The sequence below is a fragment of the Hippopotamus amphibius genome, chromosome 8, assembly GCF_030028045.1.
Source record: "Hippopotamus amphibius kiboko isolate mHipAmp2 chromosome 8, mHipAmp2.hap2, whole genome shotgun sequence".
Lineage (NCBI taxonomy): Eukaryota > Metazoa > Chordata > Mammalia > Artiodactyla > Hippopotamidae > Hippopotamus > Hippopotamus amphibius.
In genome coordinates this window covers 69,659,123-69,668,315 of record NC_080193.1, presented here as the reverse complement: position 1 = coordinate 69,668,315, position 9,193 = coordinate 69,659,123, and positions in this window count along the sequence as shown.

The window sequence follows — 9,193 nt, the reverse complement described above, 5'->3', positions numbered from 1 at the left end:
AATGGAAGGCTGGAACCAGACCACAGTATCCCACGCCAGACCTGTCTCTGGCTTTATTCTGCCAGCAGAGTAGAAATCCTCACAATATATCAGATTCACTGCTATTAGTTGTTTTTTTAAAAAACTTGGTTTCCATCTTTATTTCTCTCTATTCTATTCTATGAAATGATTCTCTATCTTTGTATTTACATCATCTGTTGGTTGTAATGAAACATTATATTGTATAGAAAAAGAATTGGCTTTGAACTTGATGTAAGGCAAACAGGGTATGAGATATAAACAGGAATTTAAGATGAGGACTCTGCTGACAGTGAGCAAAAGGGACTGAAAGGGGCAAGAGGAAACTGAAGACATAACCATTTCTCCCAGCAACATTCCTCACAAACTAAAACTGAAGGTTAGACTACAACATGGAGTCTTCGGCTAAGACCCAAATTTCTGCCCATACTTTTAGGACTCCAGCCTGTTGATATCCTAATAACCATCGTTACTCTTTCTACCCAGAAAGTTGTTAAACACCTCTATCCTCATCTGAAGATCCACTGGCAAGAAGGGCTGGCCTCAATAAGACTCATGCTGGGGCTGACCAGAGCACAATGTCATTCAAGTAAGTTTTCCTTGGCTCAATGTCCTCTCCCAAGTAGCTTCTGGTACTAGGAAAACCAGATCTTTCTGGAGGCTATAGCATCCTCACATTCTTTCCCTTGTGCAGAAGCATCTCTAGGAACCTGGGTCCACTAATTGCTCCTATAGGCTGCAATCAACAGCTAATAGTCTTTCGTTGGACAAAACTCGACTCTCTACCCACAGTCTTGTACTCCAATGCCTCCAGAAAGAGAACTGCAGCAAGAACCCCTGCTGAGCATGTTTTAGTGGGAAGAGCCCTGGGCTGAGATCCAGGAGAACCAAATCATAATCCCTGTTCTGCAGCTTACTAGCTGTGGGATCTTGGGCACAACCCAAGATATAGCCTCTGTGAGCTTTGTAAAATGAGTTGGTTAAATTAGATACTCTCTAGGGTTTCTTCCAGATTTATTTATTTTTTATTTCATGACATGCTAATTAAAATGAGATCCAAATTTTACTTATCAAATTGGCAACAAAGAAAAGAATACTACTATTGACTGTTGGCAAGGCCTCTTACACTGCAGATGAGAGACCAGAATAGTAAGAAAAACAAGGTGAACATGTGCCATTATATAGGAAAACAAATACTCTCAGGAATCTCCCCTCCCACTCCCAGAATAATTGATTTCAAGGACATATCCAGCATATATGCAATGCTATAGCTGTATTGATGTGTAATACAACAATTTTTAAAGTTTTTATACCAATAAAAACTTACAAATAATACAAATAACCACTGGCAAGCCATGATTAAAGAAGTTATCCTCTATCCTCCATAGTAAATCCATGCAATAGTACAACACAAAACAACCTAAAATGTAGAGAAACATTTAATAAAATTGAAAAGTTCTCTATATTAATTATTAAAAGGAAGTGCTCTGCTTAATATTTCACTGTTTTTCAGTATGATCTCAATTTAGTTTTTTATATATAGATAGATATCTATGTCTATAATTCCCCAGTTCTGACCTGCCCGTGACTGCTAAATAAAGTCACATTGTTTTTAACAGCCAGGTAACAACTTATGTGAGCCCTTATTTTGCAGATATCCATGCTTCTGTCAGCTTCACCATCAGGAAGGTCTAGGACTCTTGAAGAAACCCTTTCTTTCTCCACAAATCAACCTCTGGTCCAGAGTGTTAAAGGTGGGTCTATGTCCCAATATAACTGACATGCAGGCCCCTCCCCTCTTCTAATACAAATAGCTCAAGTCCAAAATCTATATAAATCTGTAGAGTAATCTTTTCAAAACCCAAACCTGATCATCCTCATCTCTCTTAAAATCTATGACTTGCCATTACTCTAAGGCCAAGGATAAAATTCCTTAAGAAACCTGTAAATTCTCCTGTGTGCCTCCCCAGCCTCAACACATACCAACCTCTCTTTCCATTTCAGCCACCTGGGTCTTCTCTCAGTCTTTCATGTTCTTCATGCTCCTTCCTGCCACAGGGCCTTTTCACTTACTATTTAATTCTCTTCCTACAATGTTCTTGCTCCAATGTTTCTTCTAGTTACTTCTTTCTCATGCTTTAGTTCCCAGTTTAATTGTCATTTTCTCAGAGAAGGCTCCTCAAGGCTAATGGACTTGGTAAATTACCCATATTATATGTTCTAATAGCATCACATATCTTTCCATTATAGCACTTGACTACAGTTGTAAAGTTATATTTTAATTATATGATTTGATTAATAAAGAGGAGCTTGTCTATTTTTTCCTCCTTTTCCTCTCTTGTCACCATCCTCCTCCTCCCCCTTCCTCATCTTCTTCTTCTTCTACTTCTGCTTCTTCTGCCTTTATACTTCATCTACACCTAGCATAGTGCCTGGTATATGTTTTTTGAATGACTAAACAGACTATTTCAGGATTCCTCCTGGTGGAGATAAGGGATCAGAATAACCTACACAATTGAGAATCCTCACTCATCCCCACACCTCAACACAGGACCCTAATTCTCCTTTCATCCCAGAGAAAAGAAAAGGTCTCCACCCACTCTAGATCTGGTCTCCTTGGCAGAGACGTCAATTATTTGGAGAAAGCTCTTACCCCTATCCATAAGAAGTGGCCTGAACTCCAATGTCCAGAGGTGCATGACAATATTTTACAGTACTTTCTCAAAGCATAGGTTGTTCATACTATTCTAGATGAAATACCACTAGTCCAGACTCAACTCATTGCAAAATCTTTCCCCCAGGGTTGGTAAAGCCTCACAATCTCCTTCAGAAAGATCTCCTGAGAACAAAGAGCATTTTCAACCACAGGGCAGCCTAAATCCAAATGTAGAAAAAACAAATTATCTAATTCTATAGCACCCCAATTCTGCAAATAATAATTTGAATTACTACTACTAAATTGATTATTTGCCATCTCAGATTCAAGCATCAGCATTTGAAACACTTCCCTGGCCTTATCTGAGAATTTATCTAATATCTACATGTATAAAATAGACCCAATTCATAAAAAGGATGTCTTTCGTAGATACAAATTGCAGTTTCTACCATAGTTGAGGGGAACTGCTTACAACTCTCCAAAATGGCACTTTTCTAACTTGCACAGCTCAAGATTCATTCTTCCAAGACATCTCTCTCTACACACACAGACATGCATGCACACCTACAGAGAATTATTCCAGGGCTGGCTTTTCCTCACAATGAGTAGTTCCTGGGCTCCATCTTAATCATAGCCTAAAACACTAAACAGAAAGAAGTGACAATAGGTGATCTTCCATAACTGGTAATTCACCACTACCCACCCCCACCACCTAGTTCTCTGAGGTCAAGGTCATATGACCTCTTTTCAGTTTGGCTACACAATCAAGTGAGTTTCCCAGACTATAGGAGAGAGAAGAGGGATGAAGCAATGGTTTCTCTGGGACATTCTAACATATTGCCTGAATAATGGGATGTTTCAGCTTCTCTAGGATATCTTTAGCTCATCGTACAAAAACTAAGCTAGTGAAACTTTCTGGGTTTGTGGCAGAAATTGTGTATTTATATATACTTAAAATTTTTTTAAGCAAAAATGAAAAGTTCCTTAAAGAAAGGAGAATCAGGTAGCCCAAGGGGTTCAACTATGGATGAGTCATTAATGAGTATCTTTTTTTAACTTTGATAGTTAGGTGATGGTTAGCAAAACGTTGAAAGATTGAGGTTATTTTCTTTAAAAAGAAGTATCTTGAGGGAAAAAACAAATCTGTGAAAGAAGCCTGTATTTCAATAATAATAATAGCATAGCATCATATTTCAAATGTTTATAATATCAAAATACTACATTTATAAGAATTTAGTGGAAAATAGATGCAATTATAAAGGATCACCTAGATAGTGCAGTGTAGGAAGGTGGACCTCCTCTTCCCAAGTCCAAGACCTGCTGTCTTTCCACTATAAGATGATTAAAGTGTTTAATATGTTTCTAGAAAACCACCACTCACAAGACATACTATGGCCCTTATATGGCAATCTATCCAGAGATACAGTAGATATTTCCCTGTACATACACCCCTGATGCATATGTCACTCTTAGTTCCAGAGGAATTTGAGAATTTGCATAAAAACTTTAAACCTTCACTCTGAGGACATAACCACATTTTGTATGCAGAAGTATTTCCAATTTTAATGAAAAAATCTTAATTTCCCTCAAGAATATGTGTATCCTTCTAAACAGTGAGAATAACAAAATCCAAACAGGTAATTGCTTACTGGGAATTATAACTGAGAGACATTGCATAGGAAATGAATTTTTGCTAACAAAAATGAATAGAGTTTCACTAAGAAAGCAAGCCTAAAGAAAATGAATTCTTACACAAACTTCGAAACACAAAGAACTGAAAGTCTCTCATTGAAAATGCCCATCAGCACTAAAGAATACACTGCCAGTTTAGCATTAATCTATGAAATGTATCCCTATAGAAACACAGAACCCAATTTGTCCTTTATAAACTCTACACATGCATACCCTCCCTCCATTAAAAACATAGGAAATTGCTTGCAAATAACTCTTCTTTCAAAACCTTTAGCAAAAATAAAATTCTGTAGTAACTATAGTCTTAAAACTACCTTAGAAATTTTACACAGTAGCAATCGTTTAGTACTTAGACACAGGGATGTCAAATTTATATACAGTTTCTACTATGGCCACGCCCATAGGATGTTTTCCTTTGCTATGTGGTATAGTCAAAATTATTCCTGGGTATCCTCTTATGGTTATCAGGTAGTCAAATAGCAGTTTGAAATAGTGATTCTGTTATCGGTCTACTTTGAGATAATTGTGAACACTATGATGTTCAAGACACCATACTAAGAGTATTGAGGGATAGAATATAAACAAAAATCAGCCAAGGTCAGCCTTTCAATAAATTTGAAACTTCTAGTATCAAGAAACCTTTTATGGAGAAGAATAGAAAGAAGAGAATTGCTATCATTCTAGTCTCTGTTTTTACAAGCAGGGCTTTTTTAGATTCCATGTGTAAGTGTATTTATAACACTTATCTTTCTCCATGTGACTTATCTCACTCAGCATAATGCCTTCAGAGTTCACCCATTTTGTCGCAAATGGCCAGATTTCCTTCTTTCTTATTGCTGAATAATATTCTATTGTGTATACGTACCACATACTAGGGGTTGAGGGGTGGGGGAATTGGGAATTGTTTAAGAGTACAAACCTACAACGAGTAGATAAATAAGTCCTGGGGATCTAATGCACTGCATAGTAATTATAGACAACAACACTATGTTATAAATTTCAAAGTTGTTGAGACTAAATCTTATTTTTTTCCCATCACAAAAAATAAATTATAATTACATAACATGATAGAGGTATCAGCTAATGCTACAGTGTTAATCATATTACAATATATAAATGTATTAAATCAACACATTGGGCACCTTAAGCTTTCACAAAGTTATCTGTCAATTATATCTCAATAAGAAAATTAATTAATTAATTAATTTCCCAGGAAAAAAAGGAGAGAGAAAATTGCCCTCCATAATATCAAATCAAAATCTCAACCCTTGCTTTATTTGAGGTTGGATTTCTAGTTTCAAATCAAGAATTGGTTGTCATCTGAGGCGTACTTATACCTACATTCTAAGTTCACTCTTGGCAGCACCATTGTTCACAATGTGTCATAAAAGATAAACAGAATATTTATCTTCTGTGCATCTGTAATGAAGAAAGTACAACTAGAGCAAGTGGAAGAGAGGAAAGAAAATCAATGATGAAAACCATGCCAGAAGCAGTTACTGGTAAATGTCAGGTTTCATGTCTTGATATCACAGTTCATGTTTTCAAACAGAAGATAATTACTTTCCACAAAGCTATCTGAAAAAATTTAAACTGTATCATAAACCTTCACAAATTCAGATTAATCATGCAAAAGACTGGTCCAAACCAGCTAAAATTTGGAAAAGTAAATTTATAATATTCAACTTTGAAAGGAATTCAAAATATAAAATGTTAGTGTTCTTAAAATTTGTTAGATTATAAATTCAGTTTGTTGCCAGCAAAGTTCAACTGGAAAATAAATCCCAGACAAAAGAAATCATATGGTGGGAAGACTGCTTCAAAGTTTAGAATCAAGTTAGACCTTTGGAAGACCATCTTCTTAAAAACAGAAGTCTGGTCCCTCATAGCTTCATCATCATTGAATTGTCCACTCATACTGTGATTTTGGTTTTTATCAAGAGTCATTAACTATACGAACATACAATCTGCCTTTAAAATTTAAAAATATTACAGAGGCCATCGCCCATTATGTTATTCAACATCAAATGTTTTGTTCTTTAGTTCTTAGTATAACAAGATGCTGCCCAATTAATTACACACAGAAGGTACTTAATAAATGTTTGCATTTATGAGGACAATATGAAATTACACTTGTAAATTATATACTCATTTGTATAAAATATATGTTCTGATATATTTGAAAATGATATATTCTCTTATTCAAAATAAGTATACATGTTGCAATCTTGTTTATACTGCTGATTGGCTTAGAGTGTGATACAAAGTTAAGTGTCAACAAAACTCCAATTGGATTACAAAAATTTCTAAATTTGTATGTTTCTGATCCATGTTATATCACATATGCACCAACAAATTAATGGGCAGAACCTCTCCTTTGAACTATTAAAATTACAAACTAAAAAAGCACTGGTATATTCTTTTCATAATCAGTTGGTATAAAATATCAATTAACTCACAAGCAAAGAAAATAGAATAAAACTATTGAAAAAAGATAAAACTATAATGGATTCCATACACATATCAAAATTTCATATAATTTTATTCTAAAGCATACATTTACCCAACTTTAATATATATTTCAAGGTATAAAATGATTCTGAATTATATCCACCAATGACTTTTAAAACATCTAATTAATATTATTCATTCATTCCACACCCTGTGTTCTTGAAGCAGAGTTGAGTGTCAAATATTCACTTTTACCCTGGAATCAGATGCCCTAAAGGACAGCTCCAGACCCTAGGCTATAATTCCTTTATGCAGGGAGGTAACATTAATAATTACAGAAATCAGAAAATTTCTGCATCTCTTGACAGAAAGGTATTAAAATAGCTAATAAAAATTAACATTGACTAAACATTCATTGAGTATCAGGGCATATGCCAAGTGATTCATAGGCATTATATCACTGAATCCTCCCAATAGTCTTATAAGGTTGGCACTCTTATTATTTCCATTTTAAGTAAAACTGGGGATCACAGAGGTTAATCCACCTAAGGTCACAAAACTAGGAATTAACAAAGTAATATGCAAGCCAGAAATTTTGACTCCATAGTCAGTGCTATATTGAATCAATATTATAAGAAATTATTTCCCCAACTTCTCAAAAAAAATGTGCAAAAATAGAACAGGTAAAGAAAAGCTTGTCTGAAAATTTCTAAATAACAATGAAATAAAATAAAAACATAAAATATATTTCATCATTTTATCTTGAAGTTTAGTTCATGTTTGAAAACTTAGAGTAAAAATCATTTGGAGGAGATAGAAAATATTAACTAAGGGAAAGTAATTTTTCAAGACAATAAAAAATTTAGTCTTTACAGTTCATTCTGTGGCAATTCCTGTTGCCTGGTTACCATGAGGCAGAGAGCACCAACTGCATAAGAATTATCACAACTATACTAAAAATAATTAATATTTCTTATCTCTCTGTTCTACTCTTAAATGTTGAATTACAAAACAGAGCAAATAAAGCTATATTATAGGCCTAAAAATAGCCATTTAATATACAAACTGATGCTTTCTTCATTCTTTGTTGAGTCTCCTAACCTTCTAGGTATAAAAGTGATAAATATATCTTTAATTTCAGTGAGAAAAATACCTTACAGCATCTGACCAGTGAGTCATCCAAACTGTTCTGTTGCTGACCTGTTTCTGATAAGCACTATGGAGATAAGCAATGAAATGAATACTGTACAGTCAAGATAAGGAACATATAAAGCCAACATCTGTTGCTTTTGTTGTCTGAAGCTCCTCACACCTTTTTTCTAGCAACAAAACCCCTCTTACCTAGGGGAGCCTATTTCTTGTCCTTCAAGCAAAGTTGAACTTAACATATCCCAGATTACAGAGGTGGGTACCAGACTCCTAATTGAACATACTTCTCCATCTCCTTGGCCACAGCAATTGGAGACATTATCCAAGAAGTCTAAAGATACTTTTCAGTGACATTTACTACGTATACAGTAAGAGAGAGCTCTGGAGTCTCTCCTCTGGGTTGTCATCTGTAAGGACATAAGCCTGGGTTTACAGTAGCTATATTTCCCACCATTTGGGGAGGTCTTGTCTGATGATAAAATCAATAAACAGAAGGAGAGCTGAGTGATAGAATGGCATCATGTGGAGCCAGCTCTTCCCTTGCCCTTTACAGTTACATGAGCCAACAAATTTCCCTTTTGCCTAAGCTAATTTGATGTTTAATTTGCAAGCAAAAAAAATTGACAGGTACAACTCTCTCGACCACAGAGTTACTTAATTTCCTCTTTTTTTAATATTATTTATTGGCTGTGTTGGGTCTTCATTGCTGCACACGGGCTTTCTCTAGTTGCAGAGAGCGGGGGTTACTCTTTGTTGTGGTGTGCAGGCTCCTCATTTCTGTGGCTTCTTTTGTTGTGGAGCACAGGCTCTAGATGCGTGGGCTTCAGTAGCTGCGGCACACAGGCTCAACAGTTGTGGCTCATGGGCTCTAGAGTGCAGGCTCAATAGTTGTGGCACACAGACTTAGTTGCTCTGCAACATGTGCGATCTTCCTGGAGCAGGGATCAAACCCATGTCCCCTGCATTGGGAGGCAGATTCTTAACCACTGTGCCACCTAGGAAGTCCCTCAATTTCCTCGTGAATATAGTTGCATTTAGGAACCTAGGACTTAAAGAGGAGCTCTTTAAGATAACTACCAGTTGTAAAAACTTAAATTTCCTTTTATTTGTCTTTAAAGTATCTCGAGTGTCCAGCAGTGGTAGCAAATTGGAATTCTGTGAGTAAACACACCCATGGCTATACCTATACTCTATAGTCAATAATACTTGGGGAGCATGACAATGAAA